At 41.9% G+C, this 26,331-nt stretch overlaps 1 protein-coding gene across 3 annotated transcripts in view; it reads right to left on the minus strand.

Annotated features, from left to right (window-relative positions):
- gab1 (GRB2-associated binding protein 1) overlaps positions 1-26,331 on the minus strand; it is a 55,950-nt gene that overhangs the window by 22,926 nt on the left and 6,693 nt on the right. Inside the window, exon 1 of one of the 3 annotated variants that reach the window (XM_041933056.1) lies at positions 5,174-5,311. The exons of the other annotated variants lie outside the window; for them this stretch is intronic. The gene's annotated coding sequence lies outside the window, so the exon portion shown is untranslated. Of the gene's footprint in view, positions 1-5,173; positions 5,312-26,331 lie in introns of those variants that run through there. 3 annotated transcript variants of the gene reach the window in all.

A 26,331-nucleotide genomic window follows, 5' to 3' on the forward strand; every position in this document is an offset into this window, starting at 1 on the left:
ACCCAGGTCCTGCAGCCTATGGGGGCCAGACAGAGAGGGCATTGAGGGTCTGACTAAGACGATGACAGGGGAAGGGAGGGAGTGTGGGAGGGCTGGAGGAGGAGATGCCAACTGAGTGGAGTCACGCTGCCGTCAGAGGCCTCCTGACCCAACATCACTGGAGCGTGAAAAAGGCAAAGGTGGTGGAAAGAAGAAGGTAAAGTGTGTAATGAGGGAGAAAATAGGCGAAAAAAGAACAGTGCGATGTGGTTATGTGGAAAATAATTAAGAAAGAAGACAATCAAGAAGAGAGCTTAGCCGCATCATCCAGCAGCAACCTCTGCATCAAAGGAGATGGACACAACATTGTGAACCACAGTATGATCTAATGCAGCCTGATAGAGAGCCCTAGAGGACAGTGGTTTGGTTGGACTCGTTATCTCTGAAGCTTCTGGTACCATATTCTACACATATTTACCTATTGTAGGTAAGTCAGCCGCTAGTAATGAACCACTAAACATGGTGTAGTCTGAGGACATCTCACATTATCCAACTTAATTTCTGTGAAAATGATGGCCAGAATGACAGTTTGGGCCATTGAAACTGTCACAATGGATGATGGGCAATAAAAATAACAATGAAAACAATCCAGAAGGCTGAGATGACAGGTGCTGGGGGCAGTTAAACAGGGAATTACCAACTGTCAGACAGGTTTACTCCAAAATGACACTGCTAAACTGCAGATTTATGAAATGGGGAAAACCCTGCAAGGCCAATTCTATCACTTATTCCGACATGGTACAAATACAGAAAATTAGCACCTTCACAATGTCTATTAAAGGAATGAGAAAGGCCTTCATTTGTTGTCCATGTTAGGGTATCAATCTCTTATCTAACTCTCAGCAGATAAGCTTAGTGAATATGTAAGCAAGAATTAGCATTCCTGTTAGAGACTGACTGGCATCAGCAGAGGCATTAGTCTCAAAGGTATCCCTGTTGCCATTTATAAAGAATAAAATGAGCCTGAGCGTTCACATATCAGACTTTGGAAAAGCCGTTTGGTACCATGTGATGCCAAAATCCATACTAGGAGAAGTAGAGAAATGAATGAGACAATATGGCACCACTGTGTGTTGATTAAAGACATGGCAAGACTCCCAAATGCAGTAAAATAGGGAACAAATCGGCTGTGGAAATGAGCTCTTACGCTTTAAGCCTGCAACTGCTAAAAATAAGCGTGTGGCCAAATCAGTCTCCTATTACAAGAGTTTGATCTGATTTATTAGTCTAAATATGTGAAACTAGTTGCTGGTGAACCATCCTGCCAACACCACTCAAGCTCCACCAACTCCAGTTTTATTGCGCTTAAAAGGCTAATTGTGCTTCATGGTTTAGATAGCTTAATGCAGCCTAAAAAGCCTTTGAGTGCACTAATTGCTAAAGCGAATGTACTGTCATCACAGACTATTAAACTGCATACTTAAACTCATCCTCCATATCTCTAATGGCAAATTATACTGAGATGGGCCTGTGGGTTTCTATTCTTCTGCAGCAGCAGTTGGGACATTACACGAGACTGTGTCTTCAGGACATGGAGAGGTGGTGACTGCTGGTGTCTTTTTTGTTTCATCATGCTCATGTATGCCAGGTGGTGTAATACAGGTGCAACATGTGCCTGCTTTGCAAATTAAATGCAATGGACCAAAGCCAATTGGAAGGCAGTTAAAAGGACACTAAATAGATTGTCAACACTTTATCTGGAGAGCTGTACTCTCAGAATTACTCTTACTCTCACAGTGAAACAGAAAAGGTTTTATTTTTCACATATCCTGCAGAATAAACTTAACACTCAATCCTAGATAACCTATGGCCTAGGGTTACAATTCATGTGGTTATGTGCTACATGTACACACAACCAAAACATCTGCAGACAACACACAAACACATGTTCAATCAGGAAAATCCCTGTTTTGACCAAAAGAGGCTACTGAGGAACACTCAACCTACAAACACTTAACAACAGTTAAGCTGTGCAGTTTTAGTCCTCGAAAGCATACAGACAACCAGATAAGCCTGGCTAAGTGAAGTACATACAGACACAGGGTTCAATGCTTATTTTCAGTGACTATTGTGTGTGTGTGTGTGTGTGTGTCAGACCAAAACATCTTCACATCTGATACACTACCAACTATTTACAATATCTGTTTCTCTATCTCAGATACATTAATCAGATGCATTAGAGATTTTGTCACTGAAGGATGTCACAGCCAATTAAAGGGAGGAATCAGAAGAGCAATCTGTGAGAGCATGTGTGATGTTTTCTGATGTTAAAGTTGAAGGTGTAGTGAACTCATTATAAGCACTAACTTGAACAGCCAAGAAAAACAAAAACTGATTAGCGAGAGAGAAGCATCATCATTGTTGAGGCACATAAGATCACAAAAAAGAGGCCAGACATTCCATCACCTAGGTGGATATAAATGAGAGAACTGATCAGACTGATAACATGTTTCACCTTTTTCTTGGTACATTAATCATCTTCTATGTAGCTTCTATGAGCTTTCTCCACTCCAGTTCACCCATTATACATTAGCATTAGCTTAGCTCACAGAGTCTGGATGCACAGTTAGCACATAGCAACGTGAGAGTGGCTGGGCCATCTGTCCCGTCTGAGTGGGCTGTGGGTAAATGACCTGCACCCCAGCTGCACTGACTCATCCTGACTAGGGACAGCTTCTCTGTTTGTTCCTCAGAAAAACACAAGAGATTGAGGGTGAGGGAGAGACGGGGCACACTATGAGCGCAGGGTGAAGACGAGGGGGAGAAGGTCAAGATTTTGGTGATGGCAGAACAGATTAGTGTGTGCTATTGTTTAATCTGCCAGAAATCACCAGCACGCTGCATTTTATGGACACAGAGAAAACAGACGACCTTTTATGGCCAGCTGATATGAAAAAATTATCTTGTGAACTGGTTTTACGCTCACACAGTCTGTCTCTCTCTAAAGCAGGAAATTAAACCTACAACAGTAACCAGTATGCCAGTATTTATCTTTGATCTCATCGGGGCAGTCTCGTTAGAAGAAATAAGGATGTTCAGAGCGAGGTGACATAAATGTAAATGAGCATCAGGAGCTGTAATCTGACTCACCATTCATGTGGAGATATATACATGAAATTCATTACATCTTAATCTTGTCTGATTTGTTGCAATAGCGTCAGTCCACCAGGTTAAAACGGCTTCAGCTGTGAACATTTAAGACTGTCACGTACCCTAAACAAACAGATCTTTCTTAAAGGACCCTGAAATGCTTCATGTTTAAGGTTGAGTCAGTGAAGGGTCACACTGCAGAGTTTTGTTTGAAATCATGATTAACAGGACTTTTTTAGCAAAACAAAGTTTCCGCAGCTATCAGTGCCTTGAAACCAATGCACACCATCCTTCCAAGTGCTGGCAGTCATGTTTGGACACGAGGGGGGGGGGGGGGGTTAGGGGGAACAAAAATCACGGAATGAATTTCAGACGCTGCATGTGACATTTTCAATTACTTTAGCAAATACCAGATTATTAAATAAGAGCATTTGCTGACGCAGAAAAGAAACAAAATTCCAAAATATTTCCATGACACTGCAATCTGACACAAATGCAGTAAACAAATACGCAATCTTGTAGACCGCAGTGCTTCCCTAAGCCTCACAATCAGGACCGTAGGACTGTGCTGAACAAAGGCTGTTCTAAGAGAGGAGTGTCGAGAGCGTCAGAGGTTTTGGCGCTCAAGGCCTTGGTGACGAGGTCTGCAGAAGGAGAAGGAGAGGAGGGACAAAAGATCCTCTATGCTTAGTGCTGCAACTTGTATAAATCAGTCTTTGTTAGCGAGACATGACTGGGATTCTTGCTAAACAGCTATTTTTACATCCTTGAGCACCAGAGAGGGCAGTTAACGTACAAGTAAGAGTGCACGGCCTTTGGCTATGTGAGGCTGTTCAGCCAACGTCATCAGCCCTCCGCCTGCTGGAAGGAGAGGGGACTTCCATGAAAGATGTGCATGCCTGAGGTCCAGCATCCTGGACAGTGGTCAACAGTCAGCCAATTTTACCACCTGCTTCTGACCTCAAGGTAAACACTCTTCATAAAACATTCACGCATGATGGAGGCTTGTTAGGTAAACCCAACAAACTGCTCGACCTGACGTGAACATCAATAACAGGCAGGAAGGGCAATATTTTATTCATAATGAATAAAAGAAATAACTGCCACCACCTTAACAAACATGTGTTCCATCCATCAGCATATAAACATTGAACTCCAGATGTCTTCATGTTTACTTGTTATTGGGCTTATCAATAATTATTAACCTACTGACACAATAAATACACAAATATTACACTGATGACATGAAACTAAGAGTAAACATCTCCCTTATATCACTTACAGCATCCCTGCCAGAAGATTAGGAAATTCGGTATGTTTAAATATTTGGTCTAAACCAACAATAATTTATCTGCTTCTCGCATGCTGTTGGTTTGGGTGAGATACTTCAGACCTCCAAACTCCAATAAAGATCAGCGTCTGGCATGCAACTGAGGGGGAAATTAGATGGGAGGAAAGAACACAGTATTCAAAAATCTGTATAACTTTTATTATGACAACTATTACATCAATGTAAAGGTGTAGTGTCAAGATTTTGACATGTCACCACACCACAATGGCATTAAGCACTGTGTAACATTTTGCTTGTTGTATAACAATAATCCTCTTAGTTCACATTTAAGGTAAAAGTTAACTTAAATGTAAATTAATCGTTTAGTTTCATATCCTGATAACACTGTCTTTTTAAAGGTACAACTGGATCCAAAATCATATGGGAATTTACATTAGAGGCTCTAAACAAGCTTTAAACTAATGAGCATTGTGCAATTATCCTGCAGAACTGGTGCTATGGGATCATTCCTACCTGTATGTAGGTAAAATGTTGCATAGACGGACACAAACATACATGTGATTTGAGGGTTTTTTTTCCCAGTTATCTTGCATGGCCAAAACACTAACCATCATCACTGTACCACAAAGCTGAACATGATTTTTGTTAAAAAAAAAAAAAAAAAAAAAGACAGGCTATTCAATACTCCCACATATGTTTGAAGATTAACAACAGGAGTATTTTCAGAGCCTGGGTGAAAAACTGTGAGCCTACCTTGCGAGCTGTAAATCCACAGGGACCGTTTTCATTTTGTGTCCTGCAGTATTTCTGTCACTGAAAGTGAGTAAATAAGTGTTGTGCTGTTGTTGTTGTTGTTTGCACCATCTGACTTTATCATGTGCTGCAGTGTGTGTGGGGGTCTGTAGTTTGTGACCTCTCCCTCCTCTGACTTCCTGCTTTATGTAATCAGGTTGTCCCAGACCCTCTTAACTGCCACTGGTAAATCGGAGGGGGTTGGACTAGGGGAGACTAGAGGGTGTGCTTCTTGAAAAATAAAGAGAAGTGGGAGCGCACCCCGACAAATAACAGTGGAATAATCACTTTTACCAACAAAGATATTCCATTTTTATTACATTCTGGCTCTTCTTTTTATAATTTTGGACGCCATTACTATCAACTATCGTTCAATTAGTATTTAATTTTCCGGTTGTATAACTACACACAGAGATGATGTGACCCGGCCTCCCCTGACACAGCTTTCAGATTGAAGGGCACCAAGCAACATGAGAGATCACAAGTCCATCTTATTTAGAAGTGACAATGAAGGTAAAATATTGTCAATTTCAGTTACAAAACCCAATACAGAAAATCACAAATTTGCCTCAAGGCTTTACGGTACACCATAAGGCATCCTCTATCCTCAGACCCTAGATTGCTGTAAACACCAAGTGATTGCCTGGACTGTCCAGAATGATTTAGAATGATCTTTCACTGTTTGGTGCCCTAACCGACATCCTGTTTCAAGAGGAAATACATCACATTAAGGAAGCAAAGACAGAATTTCATGGGGGCTTTAAAATCTGTCTCATCTCATTGCTCACGTTGCCTCTCCGAATGCTATCCCCTGATCACAGCGGTGAAATGTTCCTTTCTTCATCTCCATCGCTTAACTAAGGGCTGTGCAGAGCTCATAACAAGACAAATTACGTGTATTGTATTTCTGTTTCTAGTGTTGCATTTGAAGGCTCCATCCTCTTCCTTGGATCTGAGCCTTCCTCTGCTTCCTGTGGAGACTTTATGATTCGGTTTGCCAGCTGCACACTCAATAAAAAAAGGTCAGATATGCCACAGCATGGACAGCTTCCTCCACATGCCTCCTTCACAAAGGCTCTCCCTTGGCAGCCCACTGACCCCAGACACTCCTGCTAATGCTGCAAAGACAGCTAGTCAGAGACTGGAGGTCTTTGAAGTCAATGGGTAAGAAGGCCTAACAGTGTGTATAAAAATGTAATTTCTACCCATTATTGAGGCACTGCTTTGAATTTGATCTTAACACGCAGCTTTAATGTGCTTATTTTAACATTTTAGTGACTTCAACTGCATGTTGGTTTTTCGTCCTGTTGTTCTGTAATGAGAACGTGCACACTCCTCAGCACAAAGACTAGGAATGGAGCACCCGTTTGGTAGAAAGGTCATGCATGAGAGCTTTACAGGCTGCACCATGCTGCATAAACATAAGCGCTTTTAACGGCTTTCAAACCTTAACCACGCCGGTCTTAAGCTCTCAACAGGACAGATGTAAATCAACAAGGTAAATCAACCATAATTTGATTAGCTTGTCCAACAAATTTGGACTTTAATTTGATTTTCATTCTCCATTAATGGTCGACACACTTGGGGCAGCAGCAAACTATTGTAGAAGTATACCGTCCATTATGGTCATACTGAACTCAGAAGAACAATTGACAAAGATTGATTGTCCAAATAAACCATTTAGTAGGAAATATAAAAGTCTATTTTCTTTGCACCCATAATAGGACTGAGGCCAAAGACAGCAGAGGAAATTAACAAAGAGAAACAGAGTGAGAACAGGCTAAAGATAGGACCACCCAGGCGAAAAGACTGAAGTAACAGCAACACTAGCCTAGGTGTGTGTGTGTGTGTGTGTGTGTGTGTGTATGTGTGTGTGTGTGTGTGTCCTATTGAACTCTTACATGTCCATCCTAGAAACACCCACAGCAACAATTGCAACTCCCAACTGGTTCTGAACTTATCAATTATGATCCGTGTCCGCTGCATAGCGCTGCTCCCATGTGAGAGTCAACCTCTTCATTTCTCTCCTCTCCAAGAGAAAACAAGAACAAATCTTTGTTAAACTGAAACATCACATCCTTGCTTTGTGTGCAAGTGCCCCATCTTCCCACACAGGTCAGAGACACAACAGTGAGAATCTCAAGTCTCAATCCTTCCAGAAGAGCCAGAGCTCAAGATCCAGAATTCCTCTGAAAGTACGCATCCATTTTTAATGGACTGCAAATGACTAACCTTGCACACTAACCTCCACACTAAGGCCTTATACACTGTGGTCTTATCTATCCATGTTCTAGTTTACGTTTTGCACAACTTATCTCAAGATCGATTATCATAGAAAGAATGAATGATGAATAAACACTCACAAAACTAAGGACGACTGTAAGCAGCAATAATTAATAACGGTGTGTAACAGCGCACAGCTGGCAAATTTCAGTCATCATCATTGACTCTGATGGTTTGTGTATGATGCATTTCCTTAGATCATCTGCAGGAATCTTAGCAACAAAGTTTGTATAGCAATAACTATCTGCAAGATCTTGATGTAGATAACAGTTGGTAAGAGGTGAAACTGCCTGGAGTGACGTACTCCACCCAAATCAACCAACATGTCTGGAGAGCCCCAAAATCTCTCCCTCTCTCTCTTTTTTTTTTTGTTTTTTGCATGCTCCACCTTTCAGAAAATGTGTGTTTGAAAATGCCAGCCACCTCCAACTAGGCGTCCAGCTGGCAGACTGTCCTGCCCATTGAATACTTAGTGAATTTATTTCGCAGTCGCCATTGTTATTTCCTCACGCTCGGATAACAGGAAGATGTCAAAGGTATGACAAAAACACGCCGATTGTTCTGTTGTTGTATGCAACAACCGGAACAAAGGTCTTCATCTACTGCTACCATCTGAGGATGTCAAAATCCCACAACACTACAGGATTGTGTGTGTGTATTTCATTCCCAAAGTGTTTTGTTAAGGACAGACGGTAACAATACGAGCACAAGGATGGATGAATACTGACTGTCCATGTCCTGACTTCAAACCTGGAAGTAAGTTTAGCCATGTTTTATGTTGTTTTACTGATTAGCCTGTTGAACTTTCTCAGTGAAACATAGTAAAATTTGTTCTCTAAAATATTAAGGGACACTCTGAATAGATAATTTTGGCATTTTTAAACCTGAGCCTTATTTTGGAGGTGGTCCAGTAGATCACCTCAGCCAGCAGCCATGAAACGGGCTGCAATGGCTGAAACATAATCCTTGTGGGAAAGTGCGCCTGTTAAATTTCATCCACTAAAAGTGCTTATTTTTGCCACTGACAGGCTCAGATTGTTATTCTAATGACCTGACAACATTATGGATGGGATGCCCACAGAGATAGACTACGATCCTTTTTGTTTAACCAGAAACAATTATTATTTAAAGCTACCAGACTTCATTTACAAAGCCAGTAATTTTAGCTTGTACATCACTTTATTCAAACTCGAAACAAGAAACAAAATAAAACCCATCAAACCACCTTTCTTAGCCTTTCCACTGTTCCAACTATGGTTTGGTCAAAATAAACCCTAATTCATTGATTCAGATGTGAAAATATTGTAGCTCTACATTGCTGTTTTCCACCCGCTGCCTCTCTGATGCCAGAGTTGCCCAATTTTTCCATCTAACTTGGTGTATTAAGGGTTTATTTGAAATAAACCTCATTTAAAGCCAACTCAATATCTAAAGTAGTAAATTGGATGCTCTTTATGTTGCTTTTTGGGGAAAGTTTACAACATTACTGCAGCTCAAGCTCAGCTAGCGCTAGCTTTGTTGTTATAGTGATACCTGTTGGTATGTTTGTTTGTATGTGCGTTGCTGCTGTATGTACATTTACTTGACAGACACACCCTAAAGGTAACAATATAGCTGTGTGTGAAAAGAACTAGTTAAACTGCAGGAATTCATTAGATTGGCAATGATTAGCACCCAGCTGCTAGCTTGCTCAGACTATTATAAGCTCTAACATTAGTGGCCTGCTGGGCAGTGAGGCTGAGGCTAATATCAATCAGATTCATGTTCGGAGGTGAAGTTTTTTAAAATGGTTTCTGTGGTGATATTTACGCACGGCTTATTGGAGAAATGGCAGGCAGTGCTGTGGGATCTGACCAATCAGAACAGACTGGGATTTTTGGAAGGTGGCCTTAAAGTGATGGCAACTAAAACAGAGCTTTTCAGGCAGAGGGTGAGTGGAGGTGTTGCAGCAATGTATAGTTGAGAAAATAATGTGATTTTGATCATTTAAAGCATGTAAACCTATTGCAGTGGACCCCCAAATAAAAGTATGAACCTCAAATTGCACATAATATGTCACCTTTAAGTACTTAAAATCTCATGCTGCCACAGATTGTTGAAACATTGAACTTGTCATTTAGATACAACGGTTGTGAACCACAATGTGAAACTTTCCTTAAGATACCACTATATGAAACAATTCTAGATGATAACATTGAATTATTCCTCATCCAGATAGCAAGTTAATGGGGTATGGTACAGACAGTGATGCACCAGACTCTGTACAGGCCACAAGGCAAAAACACAGCAGTTGTTTTATGCAGCTGGGCATGTACTATGGAAGTAACACTTGTGCATTCCTACTTTGCCAGAAATAAACTGGCTAATGGACATCTGCTGTGTACTGTAAAGACAGTGTGCATGTGAGCCTGTTTTTTGTGTGTGTTAAAAATAGCCCAGAATATGCCGAGTTCTGTTAACACTCTGAGATTAACAAATGCCTGAAAGCCAGAACGTGAAAACAACTTTTCTAAACACCAATTTTCAGCAGCGACGTCTATATAAAAAACAGAAAGCGTAAGGTACATCTGCTCAGATCCTATATGCATGCTCATCAACAGGGTATTGATCTGTAAGGAGCACCTCTGATCAAAACAAGCTAGTTCTCCCTTCATCTACACAATCCTTCACTCTCCCCCTCGATTTGCCATCCCACAGTCGCTCCTCTTTCATGTGCAGCTGTGAAATTCTCACCCAGCCAGGCGCCATCTGACCCCAGCCCTAACAATATACGGTAACTGTCCAAAGAACACAGACCTTGGTAGTCATACTGCTATCTTTGCAAACAGCGCACACAAAAACCAACATTCTCATGAAAGACCGTCTGAACAGCAAACAGGTGTTCTTAGTTTATGGGCTTTCACAGGTGACCTAATAACAAGACAATGTCATGACTTCTCAAACTATTTCACATCAAAACAGAATATTGTGGCTGAGATCAGAAACCCTAACCATGCTGAAAATAGGTCTAAAACACAGGAGCTCATTCTGAAATAATTTAACAAGGTTTGAACTTAAAACTGTGATCAAACTGCAGCTTTTTCCACAAAAACTGTAGAGGAAACAGTGATGCTTACCGAAGTTCTCAACAGCAGGTATTATATTCTCTGAGGCTTTGTTGGAGAGATATCCTCGTCAGCCATTTCTATGGTCCTTTGTACCTATTTCATACAGCCGAGGACCACGGTACCGCTTTTACTCCAATGTCTTGGATAGGCAGCTGTGTAATTGCTGTCGTTGCTCCACTGACTCTTTGTAGGGCGGGGACAGGAACTCTCAGTCAAGTAATCATTCCATATCATTCATTAGAGTATCCACAGACAGAGGGAGGGAAAGACAGAGAGAGAGGGAGAGGGAGAGGGTGGAGGAGATGCAGCAGATGAAAGTACAGATGAAGGACTGATCAGTAGTTCTGTACTGTAGCTGAGTGTCGAGAGTCTTGCTGTTCTTGCAATCAACTTTCGACCAACCACATTTGATATCTGCCACCTCCAATAGGCACCCTAAAAAAACAGCTACCCCCTGGCCTCACGGCGGAGCTTTCAGACAGTTTAGGTCGAGACTTAAATCATGCTCTCAGGGTAAAGCATTAACTCACATGGAGCAGGTTTAAACATTAACACAACCACATCGTGTATGACTGAGGGAGCACAGAAGCGTCAGTAGTTACGCATGATGTAGGAAACTGTTCGCCACTCACAGCGTTGGCTTTTTTCATCAAAACTAAACCAACTACCTCTTGCTGTGTTTTCCAGGAAACATGGGGCTTTGTGAAACAGAGAAAAGGAGAGAAAAAACACACACAAGGCAAAATAACATCCCTTAGTGGAAGTTTCCACTTTGTTAGCGCTTTTTATCTTCCTGGTCATCTGGTCCCAACACACACTCTGGGCAAAAAGATTTCCTGTTTTGCCTCCTTTTGTCACTGTGGTTGTGTTTGGGGGTCGGGCGGGAGCTAACTTTAGAACTTTTTCTATATTGACATTTGCTGCAGCAGCTAATATCTTAAAAGTTGTCCAGAAAACTTGGGATTGGAGTCAGACCTTCAAAGGGGATAGTCGGTCTGTCTTTTGGACACACAGAACTCATTAAAGGGATTCATACATGTGCTAGGCTGACATGCTGCTGGCACCAATAATCACATGATATGCTAACATCATACAGCATGTTTACTGCAGAATGACGTTGGAGGAAGTGGTTAAGAATTCGTACTTGATGTTAATTTTTGATAATGAGAGACTGATCCTCTGAACTGATACTAAGCAACCTACTGCATGTATATATATAAAATCAAAAGAGGCAGGAAAATAACTAGTGCAAACACCTATTCTATGGCTAAAGACAAGTGCACTGTCTGGTCTGGATCCCTCATTGGCTTCCCACCTCCACACTGCCAATTGTGTTTATCAGAAAGAACGACCAAGGCAGAGACACCACTGCAAAGATCTACCACGATGGCCACCTGTTCTGCCCCAGCCTCACCTGTGTGCCATGATAGTAATATTTGATATATGCAATATCCTGTGTGCTACCTGCTTGTCATAATAATTTGTCAGAAAAAAAATTGTTGGACTCAATGTCTACTTTTGTAATATTTATACTTTCGTAAAAACGGTAAGTGCAACAGAGTGGAGCTAATTATGTGGCACTCAAATGGCTGTGTAAGAGCGGTAGACAAGCTGGCAGAGAGCTCTGAAAGACAAACTAAATATCTGCACACCGTCAGGTGCAGGAACGTTACAATAACCAATAAAACATATGGGCACAACAACCCAGCACTGAGCTTACTGTTACCCATCAAAACAAAGTGACACCTGACTGCAGAACAACTGCTTGGAGAGAAGCAAAGTAATTACACTTATAATACAACATTGTGAAGTTCTGTCCTTTGTGTGTGCACGGCTCTCACTTACCTTTACAGGATTTAAAAGACAATTAGCATAATATTTGCAACACTTTGGGTCTTCATTTTGATAAAAATACAAACTGTCTGACTTCTGAGTTGGACAGTCATTCATTCACTCCACTGTAACCACTCATTCCAAGGCTGTTACTTTACGTTTTCAGTTATTTCCCTTTGCTTCACTAAAGGATGAATCGTGCTCGAACACTAAATCAAACTGCTGCTAGCAATGCTCTTGACATCCCGATGCCCAAAACAACTCTTATGTTCAGGTTACATAAGAGTCATCAAACTTCCATCCACTTCCTGTGTTCCATATTTCTGGTGTGTTACCGTCTATATAAAAAACATCTCCATACCGATGTTGTAGAATAATCGTTGAATCATTGAGTCCATGTCTGCCCTTCGTCCGAGAGCTACAACAAGCTAGCATAATATTTGTCAACTGCTGATAACAACAATATTCGAATGATCAAATCGAAAATGCTAGATGGCACGCGCCGTGGTCACTGAGAAGCAATTCATGGCTCTTTACCTGGTTCTGAAGAGTCCAAGCTGGATGCGGATAAAAACGGGAAACATTGCGAGAGAAGCAAGGTGAGCAAGCTGCTGACCAGCCAACTGTTGTCGAGTGAGTCTGGCCACTTTCCTGCCTACCCTGCTGACTTCCCTCCCCTCCTCTTTACTCCGTAAAGTCTGCAACACCCTGCTCCAATAACCCCTGACCCACAGGAAGTAGACACAATGGACTGAAAATAACACACCACCTCCCCTGGCAACAACTGCCCACCCCAGCCCCCATTGCACACTGCTTCTACACTACAGTACACCTACAATAACGCCGGCCCAAGATAGGTGGGCAGAACCAAAAATATCAGCTACTATTCAACAAGCTGTGCCCACATGCCAAAAAGCGCATCGTCCCACTCTGAATTCCTGCCGTGGCTCTTGAGTCACTCCTGCACATGCACAAGTCAGTACGAAACGGTTCATCTACAGTATCATAGTTTATTACTGCGGTCCTTCTGTGATGCTTTTACATTGAATGTTTTCATAAATGCCTGCAGTGGCGCAGCCTTTGCAGCTCTCCGTGAAGCAGAGGGTTTCACACTCCAGCAGGTTGTGGGTTGAGCGGCAGACTCATGACAGTCCCGCTGCTTCCTGTAGGGGGACCACTGCACGGCGAGATGGATGACTTCTCCATAGTCAGGCCTGAAAAGCATCTGTGGGTGAGTGTGTGGGCCCGTGTTTGTATGTGTGTGTTTGCCTTATTTGTCGAATGAGACCATGTTCAAATTAATTTTCTTCATATGCCGTATACACCAATGAAGCAACAGAAAGAGCAGTTTCTATGTTTCAAGGCTTTTTGATTGAATTCAATAAGAGTAAAAAAAAAAGCTGGATAATAGGTACCTTGTTAATACTGTGTTAGTCTACTCTGTGTGTGTGTCTAACCCAATCCTCATCCATGTAGTGAGCAGCAGCAGTCTAATCCAATCAGCCCAATGAAAATTATTCCAAATCACATTTAGTGGCCAGTGAGAGGTTGCCTTAGACATGATTGAATTAGCCCCTCTCTTGCTAGAGTCCGTCCACTAGGAAATGGCTTGAGATGCCATACACAGAGATAAGGAAATGGACTCTGATATGAACGTCAGTGTCGTGGTGGTGCATTCAAAAAAGTAGTGCCTGCTCATGCAGTAAAACAGGAGATGAGACAACATTCAAGTACAATTTAGGTTCCCAGTTATTCCAGCCAAAAGTTGAATTTTTTTAATTGAAGAGGTGCTGCTACAAATGATATTTTGACAAGGTGTCCTTCTTAGATTAGAAATTCAACACGATTATTCTTAGTACTTGCATTAACCACGTTTGGTGTCCTGTTCTACGAGCTGAGCTGTCGAGCATGCCTAGGCTTGTTAAGTTAAAGACACACCTCCTTTTTCAGCCAGTGGCCTGAAACTGGCACACACCTCCACTCTGTTGTCACATTCAGATGATACTACTTCACTTTCAGTTGAAAGGGAATGTGCGTGGCGTGAACACATACCTCAGAGGTTGTGCGCTGCATGTGTGTTCATGCGATTCCCGTACAGTGATTCACATTTAGTCAAGAATGTGTGGAATCCCTCGTACACATTCATTTTAAGCCACCAATACCGGCAGCAAAGAGAACAATGCAAAATATTTTTTCAACTCAACCATTACGCAAACGGCCTCAAAACAATGTCAGCGTTTTTTTTTTGTTTTGTTTTTTAAATGTCCTCTCTGTTTAGCTGTGGGTTGGCTTCTGTGGGTGTGTGCTTGCATGCCTGGAGATTTGTTCTAACAGCTTACACTCATGCATACTCAACTCACCTGCACTCACCATCTCTCGTGCACACAGTTTCTCTCAAAAGGTTTCATTTCCGAATCTTTGTGTTATTCAACCAACGCTGTAATATCCAAAGTACACATTCATACATTCATGCACTTTAAGTTTTACGGCCATCTAAGAGAAAGGCAGAGCGGCCACTGTTGACATCATCTTTATCCATGAGCTGCTTTTAAGGATCTATCTACTATAAAATAAACTGTCCTGACCTTTAACCAAACACAATGTCCGATCTCCCCAAAAAGCCCTGACCACAGCATCCCTCTGTTGTTACGTCACAAAACTCAAAATCACAAAAAATAACGATGAGATCTCCAAGAACACACACAAACTGGAGTTCCAAGATAAAATTTAATACTCAAACCACTTGTATGTTTTGAGCCGTGTCCCTCTCATATTTTCTCTGCTAACAGCAAGACAGTGTGTCACTGCAGCAGTTCCCTCTTTGATCCACTCAAATGTGAATTACTATGCATTGCTCTGTGTGCAGCAATAACTGCAGTTACAGCATATAATCTCATTTTTTCTGAATAGATGATAGCAATCTGACTGACAAAACGCGTAGGCCTGATGATGAGTGCTTAGAGTAATTTTTCCTTTGCTGTGTATTCTGCTGAAGCATCACCTTCATCAGATAGACTTCAGAATCAAGTGGTAGTCGAAGATGAGCAACCAACCATGATTAACAAAAACCAAGAAGCACTAAAATTTGTACACAATATTCAAACAAAGCTGCTTCCCATGAGAAAGACACTGAGAAAACAGCCAGCGGTGATGCAAAAAAGCACATGTTGCTAACAACTACAGCTTGTACTACAAGTACCACCTAGAGCTACAATATTCAACTAAACTCAAGGGATCAATAATGCAAAGTAAGATAAAATAATCTTTAAAAAGGAATAATCAGACTGAGCAGTCACATAATAAACGCTCATCTCTAGAGCAATGTTGCAAGCTTTCATACATCTCCCTGCTGAAACTACAGGGTGCTATACTATCGGACCATTGCCTCCTGAGGAACAAAGTGGTATTACAACCCAGGATGGGTTGCAGCTAGCTGGTTAGCATGCTAGCTAGATATCTCTGCAACATAATACACAGACAGACATCTTTGACATACTGTCAGAGCTGTTACTTCACATTCTGTTGATAATGTTGATTAATCTTTTTTAACATTGTAAACTAAAATTCTGGCCATATCAGACACATTGCACCGTTAAGGATTAATTTCACACACAGTGATATTTGTTTCCAAATGGTCCAGTTTATTCTTAACAAGGTCTGTACATGACTTATTCTAATTCTGACTGGGCTTTTAATCTGATTATTAGTGGAACAAACAGCTCTGCATAAACCTGCTAATGATAATAAATGTAAACACACTGCAAAACAATACAAGTCAGGTTCATATTAGGGGTCTTCATAACAGGAATAAAAATGCAGCTGGTGCATGTTGAGGATCACCAAAGTACAAATCATGGCCTGTCAACATTTGCTCTATTACTTCAGTATCTTTTCCATTTTTTTGTAATCCCTGCTACGCCGGCATGGTGAAAATGCACTCACATTGGCTTGTGGTGGCAAGAGCAAAATCCAGGTCACCAATCATTACCTATCACCCTACAGAGTAGGAAACATTAAGCTCTGGGCATGGATAAATGGAGGCTGTGCATCCATTATGTACACTGTGCCTGAACCATCCGGTCCAGTTTTTGTCAATTTTGTAAACACATCAGAGTAATAAAAGATTTAATTTCTCTGACACAGAGTAACTCCTATGGCTGATTTCTTCATCAAAAACCACCAGCTGCTTCTGGAAGGATCAAGTATCGGACATGTTTAATTGTTCCTCTAATAAAGAAACACTCTGACAAAAAGTCAGTGTTACTCCCTCACTTACACATTAACACCACAATTACTATTGCTCAGTTATATGACCAATGGGAACCTTTGCAGGAAGTGATTCCCAGGCTCAATGCACTTAATTAGCCTTATTCATACAGTGACCTATTCAATGTGCATACTCTGTGGAAGGTTTGTGCGTGCAGATGAAGCCCACTCTCAGCCATGAGAACCAAAGCTGTACTAGAGATAAGGACCAGCTCATCTGACTTCAGGATACGTAACTCCCAAAAACACAAGTTTATCACATTCCCACAGTATCTCCTTGTTGTTTGGTCTTCCAGTTTTAATACTTTTTCCCAGATAAGCAGGAGGTCAAAATGTTGCATGCTTTGCTCCTCCACAACCTTGACACTTTTATCCATTGCATTCTTCCTTTTGATTACCTGCTCTCTCTCCCCCCTCTGCTGATTTCATCCTATCTGCCTTTGCTTCTCCTGCCCACGCCAATCTAAGCTCTTGCACAGAGTCACATGCACTTGTCAAAGCTGCATCGTTAGAATTCAACACATTCCTTTGGCATGGCAGACTTGGTTCACATGATCGCGCTGTTCCTTGACCGCTGACGAGAGGGGCTTAGACAATTCTCCTTTCAGCCCCTATTGGCCTGCACGCAGTCAAAGAGCGCTGTCTAGCCAAATGTGTACATAACATTGCAGAAAAGAAAAACAGTCGAACATCCAGAAGACTGTGGCATATATCACATTTATAACTCATACCACACATCGCATTTAAAAAGTTCTGATTTAAGATGAAAGATTTTCAACCCTAATTCCCAAAAAAGTTGTGATGCTGCATAAAATGTAAATAAAAGCAGAATGCAATAATTTCCAAACACACTGTGTTAACTGACAACAGTTTTCTGAAGTGTTCACGTATTCATCTCCTTCATACAATCATGTGTTCACAAAGTGTTGAACCTCGCTCCATCCTCGCTGGTGAACGACTGAGCCTTTCCAGGATGCTCCTTTCATACCCAAACATGATACTTTCACCTGTTACCAATCAACCTGTTAACCTGTGGAATGATCCAAACAGGTGTTTTTGGAGCGCTCCACAACTTTCCCAGTCTTTTGTTTGAAATGTGTTGCTGCGCCAAATTCAGAATAAGCATACATGTACAAAAAGCAATGAAGTTGATGAGGTCAAACAATATATTGTTTTTGTAGAGTTTTCAGTTTAGTACATGTCAGAAAGGATTAGCAAATGATCACATTCTGTTATATTAATGCTCTACACAGCATCCCAACTTTTTTGGAATCGGGGTTGAAATATAACAGCAAATGTTCCTTTTCAACACCACTGGAGAACAGCTAGGGCAGCTTGTACTAACTAGCAAGTTATTATATGTAACACAAAGGTTGAGAGAGCTAATATTCCTGAAGCAAAACTGTTCCTTAAACCTCAGCTGAATTGTAAATGTGTCTGTTACACTGAACACCTGTAACTAAACCTGCTGATCATGAAAGGCTTGTGTTAGGCATCCCCTTTGCAACTTCATCACACCAAAGAAGAAAATCACTTAGACACTTTTCTACAATTTTGAATTTTAACATTTATATTTTCTCTTGCATTTACAAACATGACTGGTTGCTGCCGTAATTCCTGACCAATAAAGTGAATCTGGTTTCTTCTAATGATTCCAATTTGTGATTTAAGTAATAAATAACAAGTAATACAAATAACCAACCTTGAGCTTTGCTTGTATTTAAAACAGCTAGTAGTTATCCAAATGCCATGGTCTTAGAGCTGAGACAGACGTGGTCAAGGTATTCCACAGGTTTCTAAGACACACCCGTTAAAAAAAAGAGCAGTGTGCCACGGAAAGTTCAGAGAAATGCCAAGAAAGTCGGTGGACAAGGGGAGGAGGTCCTTCAGACTATCAGCTCCCAATCAGACTGGAAATGAATGCTCTCTGAGAGTGGGGGTCTCTGCTGCATCTCTCTCTCTGCGTGTGCATGTGCGCATGTTAAACCACGTCGTCTGGCTTGGGGCCAGGCCAAAGATATCGAGCAGCACCATAGTAACTCTAATGCAATCAGGGACAGTGGCCACAACAGGACCAGCGGTGAACAGCCAAGAGCCATCCATCTTTCTCTGTCTGTTTCTGTTTCTTCTGCGGAGTCCAACTCTAAAACACACACAAAGAAACTGATTTTCAAAACTAAACGAGATTTCTGAAAACCAAATAAAAAGGACAAATTATTGCCGATTAGATACAGACAGCTTATATTTTATTGAGGGCCTGTCTGAGTCACAGTGACTTGGGAAATAACACAGGTAAGTAGCAATATTTCGCATCTAGCCTCCAAGCTGTCACCCTGACACCCCCCTGTCTAACACAGCTTGTCCTCACGCTGGGACAAACATGCACAGATATTGGTGCACACACAGCATAGAGGGAGAGGGGCAAAGCTACCATGACAGCAGTGGGCTATATTAAGGGGCTGCAGACACAGCGGCTAGGGTCAGATCACACAGCACCACATAACTAGAGTGCCAGCTGCATCTGCGTGTGTGTGTGTGTGTGTGTGCAATGACAGGTGAACCTTTGGAGTTAAATGTGGACAGATACAGTGCCACATATTTCTACCTTCAAAAGCTGTCCTCAGACCTTATCACTCTAATCATCCAACATTTGCAAGCGCTGAACTTCCCCGAGGGCTCAAGTTAAGCCGAGGAAGACGACAAAAGTTCCCTGGGAAAGTCTCTTATAAAAACCAGCCTGGAGAGTCTGCAAACAGACAACACATGTCCAGTCATCTGTACGACCTTCTGGGAAACATTTGGTACCCTGCATATTGCATCTGCCATTTCATTTTTAGGTGCACAACTAGCAATTCTGACACAGTGGAATTTGTCTCGTTAACATATCTGACATTTGTAGAAATTGCCCATCTAAAAAGTAGACTACCCCACAAAGAGGACATTTTTGAAAGATCTGGGTCACAAGACGTCCGTCAGCAATTGCTTCTTATTTGTCAGAATGCTTGATCAGAAACTTCACATTAGCCAATATCTTTCCCAGTCCATGATGTGTACCGCTGAGGCAAGGATACACTGATAACATCAAGTCAAGATGTAACTTGTGATGTCAAGTGTCACTGCTGATTTAAAATTCCTCACAATCCAGCAGGGCTTTACACATGTAAATAAGAAGGGAAGCACCCCCAGCAACATTCAAAACACAGAACTGCAATTAGCTATCACTTTCAATTTGATTGACAGCTCTTTGAATACACAAGGTAACACTACACAACATCGAAATCACATTTCTGAAGCGATTCAATTATAATAACAGTCTATTATTCAGGTAGCCAATTAACAGGATTGCCATCTATTTTGATAACCAATTGATTTCTCAAGCCATTTCAAGCAAAAATGCAAAGGAAATTATTAGTGACAGCTTCTGTTGTTGGTTACAAGTGTGAAAATATCCTGTTTTTTTTCCTATGATAATAAAGTGAATATCTTTTGGTTTTGAAAGGCTGGTGACACAAAATAAGCCAGCTGAAGATTGGACTCTGGGAAACTGTGAGTGATTTTCTGACATTTTTTAGATCAAATCATGAATGGATTGAGAATATAATCAGATTTTAGGATTTGCAAACCCCAAAAACCCTGAAAAATAAAGATGGAAACAGGTCTGACCCATTATACTCAGCTATCCAGCTTACTTCCATCATCCTGCTTCATTTGACGGCCTATATTTTTAATCATAATAAATTCAGTATCACAATATATTGCTGTTTTTTTAAACTTCTCCAAGTCTTAAATGGGATAATGCAGCATGACCAAAAGATGCAATTTAATATTAGCACGGATCTGATGTCTCTGTAAAACCACCTGAGGGAAAGGCTGCATAAAAGCACAAACAAGTCAACCTCCCAACAAGGCTACAAGAGCTAATTTCATCAAGTAGGTGTGTTAAGTCATCTGTGACCATGTGCGTACCCTTGAGACTCAGCTTAAGAGGTAATGGTGGTCCCTGTGTGTATTGCAATGAGTTTAGAGGGCCTCCTGTTGGTGAGGAGCGGGCTTTCAGAGTGAGACAACTGGTCATCCAGCTCAATTCTTGTGTCTTCTTACTGGAGCCCATCACATACACGCCTCAGCTCCTGCTTAACAGGTACGTGTGGACTCCTAGCTACAGTCATAATACAGCTTAATGTTACGATGCTACTTATGGACTCTTAAAGAGAGAATGTGTCATGAAGGCTTTCAAAGTAGACAATTCTGCCGTGAGTCACTGATCACAAGTGAGTCATGGTGACATCTTTTGTGTCAGGGTATGTAACACCTAGAGAAACACAGCATGGTATACAGACCTTCAAAATTCACCGTCACTTTCGTTTTCATCCTCCTTTATTAAGAGAGCACTTAGCTGTTGATGACGAAAAGATTTTGCAAGAGAAAAGTAGAGAATATAAGCAGGAAAATAACAACATAAAGGCAGAAAGGATAAATAGAGAAAAGGAGGGAGAGCGTATTGGACCCCTCCTCCTCTCCCTTCACCCGCCATCTGGTAGCCATCAGCGCCTCACACAGGAAGGGGCGGCCATGCCTTGCTGGGGCGCCAGGGAGCGGCTCCTCTTCCCTCCCGGTGCTGCAGAAACAACAATCGGCCAGTGCGTTGCATTGCAGCGCAGTGCAGTCCAGCCCATCCTAGCCTGAGCCGGACGGTGAGCGGCAGCCCAGGACCGGGCGCTCACACCCCAGCAGACCAGCAAAGAGGAGCACAGAGCAACCTCACATTCCTGCTGTCTGTGTCTGCCAAGAAGCACTGGCAGCGGAAAGAAAGAGGGACAGAACAGAGAGCTGCTCTCACTGGAGGCTGCCTAATGCTGTTGCTTTGAGAAACACTCCAGTCTTTCTCATCCCATTTGCTTTCTCGCTCTCCTCAACAATGACAAAGTTATTGATTACCATTGTGGTATACCCCAGCCTGCGCGTCACTGCATACATATTTATAGTCCTACACCGTTAGGCCTGAAGACGTTTCCTCCTGCTTTGCAAGAATTCAGGGAATGCACATTATCATAAATTTGGCTCAACTTCTGTTTGTCCTTTCTAACACATACACAGCAATCTGATGGGAACAGAGACCTCTGAAGCCTTTCTGTCTGGTTCCTGTAGACCATCTTTGGCCATATGTCCACAACAGACTACAACTACACTCTGGAAACAGAAAGCAGCCTCATGACACATACTATTTTTACTGCCTAGTGTCATTGGCTAAACAGAAAAAAACAACATAAAGCAAATTCAAATTTGAATCTATGTCATGTCAGTGTACGAGAATCATTCTGATCAATCATAAGAAATGAAAATAGCACATGATGACGTGTACAATTAGCCAAATAGTTGAGAGGTTTCTGTCATCTGCATTTAATAATAGCTGCACTTGAAACTGCTCGACTTGGCACAGTGACAAATAGCACAAAGGGATCATTTTACAATTCAACAGAATCGTATTCCAACAGAAAACATAACTCACAATCTGTTCCAAAGTTTCAAACAGGACAACCAAGTCTGCATGAGAACCAGTTCTCTGCAGTCGCTCCATGAGCCGCCGGTGGATTTGGCACTTAAGACAGTAAACAGCTGCACCAGGCAAAAAGAGACACATCTGTTTACAAAATGCTCCATGTCAGCCTTGACCTACCAGTTCTATCCAACAATGTCAGTGCACCAGCAAGGCAATGCATTGAGTTTAAAGAAGGACACAATAACATAATTCACACATGTTGTGTGTGTGTGTGTGTGTGGGGGGGGGGGGGGTTTGCTACCCTGATGCAAATGTGGTTGCAGGGACAGAAACAGCAGCATTGAACTATCTTCTGTTGTACTGACACACGTTTTTTGACTGTTACTTTTCCTGATTTGTCATGATGTACCAGTATGCACGCAGAAATATTTCGATCAATAATATAATCACAGCTTGTCGAACATTTATAGCCCGTGGACAATGTTTTAATTATTTCTCCCCCATTATGTCCTGCACCATAAACTTCCAGCTGAAAACAAATGGACAAATAACACACTACATTTCACCATGACCTTTGGGCTAATTCCACTGTTTTAAACATATACCAAAGTTTACACTGCAGCAAAGCTAACAAGATGGCAGGTAAACTGTCAGCTTCCAGGTGATAGTTTGGTCCAGAGATGGTGGAAAGTTAAGACAAAAGCTGCACCTGCTCAAGGTAAGTTTTATAGACTGTTGTGCCTTTCAAAGTATCTGCACTGTTCTGATGCAGACAACCAGATGCCACATGCTACTTACAAATGCTGCAAAACAACAAGACTGCGAACTGGTGACCACATGGTAACAGAGACAGCAAAGAGACAAAGACACCAGGGGCCGGATACATAAAACTCTGTGTAGATTTACGACTAAGACTGTGTACGCACAAAGACAGAAATATGCATTCTTTGTGCAGAGAGAGAATGAGATATCCAAAATAGATTGGGTTGATTCGTTTTCTCAGGGTGACTGCTTTGGGGGATTGGAGTGATACACGTAATTCATGTTTTCACAACACTCCAGACTGCTGCCTCATTAAGCTTTGATGAATACAGCACACATAATGAACGTAACATAGAGGTCGGTCTGATGTTCATTTCACATGACGCTACAAAAGACTGGGGAGATATTTACTATGCGTCAAAAAACGCTCTGCCAACTTTCAGAGGCCTTTGCTCTTTCTGGCTGCTTTGTGTTTGTGGCTGTGTTTTCCTTTGTGATGCAATGACATGATTTCAGGCTTACTACACTCTATAAATATCCAGAAGAAAATGGAGATGTTGTTCACTTCTAGTGGATTTGGAAACAAAGGCGTAAACGGCTCCTGTCATAAAAGATCTCAACAACTGAGGAAAAAACCCACGCTGAGTGTATTCAAACAAAACTCTGCTAAAATGATCACTTTGAGAATCAAACAGTTGAAAATATTATGGCACCTAGTGATCTTTTTTTTACCATATGTTTGTGAGTCCTTGCAGAATAACTTTGAAACGATGCCAGTTACCAATTTGGCTACGATGCAACTGACAGGACACGATGACATTATCTGTCTGTGTCTGGGACCAAAGTGGGCTGGTAAGGATAACTATTGTAGTAGCCCAAATATTAATATTTAATGATTATTTGTTTGTAATGGACATTAAATAATTAATGGCACATGCAATCCATTTTGAAGCTGCTGCAGCTCATACAGCAGTAGTCTGCCTGCTCTAAATGGAGAGCTGCGTTGATGCGGCGGTCAGGACACGGTTCAGTAATTTTTCTTTGTTAGCCTAAGAGGCTAATGCTGCACAAGTACGCCTCTGTTGCATCCCGTTCGGGTCGTTGTTTGTTTGTTTCTTCAAGCATGTGGGGAGGGAGTTTAACAGAAAGTGAGTGTTTGTTCTCTGTTCCACTTGCTAAGCAGATTTAATGAATCCTCTACTTAAACAAAGAGCTATGCCTTTGTTTTCATTTGACTGCTCAGTCACATTCGTTGCGCACATATCTGTCTTTACTTTGTAAATGTCGACTGTTTCCAGTCAACCACAGGCAGAAGTAATGGCTTATGGCCACAGTAGTGTGTACTGTAAATGCACCCCCCCCCCCCCAGCTGAGAGGACTCAAGACCAGCATGGAGCATGTCCTCAGTCTCCCTTTACAGCCATCAGAGGAGGACCTTCAGAGTTCAATATTTTCCTTCTTCCGGTACACCCAGCAGCCTTGTGCTCCGGCACTGAGGCCCTATTAAGGGCTGGACTCAATGTATAACAAAATCCTCATGTGTTTCCAATGCATGGCAGTGGACTACATGGATTCTAATGATCCATATGTGCAGTGGGAGGAAAGAACTGAGAAACTGCCAAGCCAAATTAGGGCTGCAAAATATATTCAAAAATCAACATCACAGTAAATTTACATGATTACCACAGTGATGATAGACTGAAAATATTCTTCCTGACAACTGGCCACTGCATTATATGACCAACTGGAAGATTATGTTAAACATATACCAAACCACTTAATGATAAGCATTAGTCCTCATAGATTTGCACAGTGACAGATCTTGAACGCTGCAGGGAAACACTTGCAAAGCATTTTGCTGCCACAATGACCAAAAAATATTTTCTCAGTTTCTTGTTATAACATATCACTTGTTGTAAACTTACTATTTCACAAATCCAGCATCTCCCGTTAAAACTTTTCTCATCCTCTTACCCTGAGAAGCTGGTTTTAACAACAAGCTTGTCAGGGATTGGAGGCTACATTGGTCAGAAAAATGGAAATGATTGGTTTTATATGGTTAGATTCAGTGTTTTTATTTGATGGTCTGGATGAGTCAAAGTACATTCTATCCAGTACTGCATCCCAGGCCCACCTGTCCCCACACATATGGAGCCTGTCCCAGAGTGCAACAGGTCATCAGTGTACCCCAGGGCTGAGACAGACAGACTGACCCACATTCACATCTAGTGGGAATCTTTAGGGGAATTACTATTAAATATGTTTTTGTCCAGATTGAAATCTATATGTAAAAGTGTACATATAGGAAATCAAGCAACCTACAGCAGTGTTCTGTCTCTGGTCTGGGCAAAGGTGGAGAGGTGGTGGTGGTGGTGAATACGAGGTTCTCAGCACTGAATGTTATTAAATTGGCTACATATACAGAGATAGGCATGTAGCCTCAAACGGTCAGGAAGGGTAGGCAGGTTCAAACTGGTGTTGGGACACTTTGCTTTGGTACTGATGAGACAGAGGGCTGCTAAACACAACGAACATTTAAGTGCACCGTCATCCCTGATGTCATTCATCTGGCCTTGTGCATATTGCTCACGCCGTCGGGAGGTGGTGGTGAGAGGGTAGGAGATATCCACTCTTGTCAGATACTTAAATATCTGTGGCACGGCATGCCAACCCTGCATAGACTGGCTCCAAATCAGAGCCCGGTCAAAGACAATCACCCATACCAAATCTGCACAGAATAGTTAAACATGCACAAATAAAAGCAGCCACGTCTAGATCAACATTAAAACCACCGGACTAATATTGCGTGGGTTCCTGTCGTATGCCGAAACAGCTCTGACCCGTCGGGGTACCGGGACATTGGCAGCACCTATGGGCTGGAGGGCGGGGCCTCCATGGATTGGGCTTGTTTTGGTGCATGCTTAATGCCTTGGGCTCTTTGTCGAGTTCCTCGAGTCGTCCCTGAGCAGTTTTTGCGGCGTGGCAGGGCGCATTGTCTTGCCGGGGTTGGCCTGCCACTGCTGTCAGCGAATACCGTTAGCGTGGGGGCTGTGTTTGGTCTGCAACAATGTTGAGGTGGGCGGTGCATGCCAAGATAAATGCCACAACCCAAGGTTACCCAGGAAACACTGTACTGTACCAACATGATCAACGTTCAGTTCACCTGTCAGTGGTTCTAATGTGGCTGGTCGTGTGGCAGCGTATGTTTTCAGTGATCTTACAGACTATGATTGCTCGAGTGTCTCTTTAGGTAACGATGGACCTTTTTCTCTCTTTAACAACATGTTTGTAAAAAGAACAGGCCATTTTGTGAAATAATGAGAACATTTGTGGTCTAACAAGAAAAGCAACCAACTTGCATAGTCTGG

Source organism: Chelmon rostratus, chromosome 3 (assembly GCF_017976325.1).
Source record: "Chelmon rostratus isolate fCheRos1 chromosome 3, fCheRos1.pri, whole genome shotgun sequence".
Taxonomy (NCBI): Eukaryota; Metazoa; Chordata; class Actinopteri; order Chaetodontiformes; family Chaetodontidae; genus Chelmon; species Chelmon rostratus.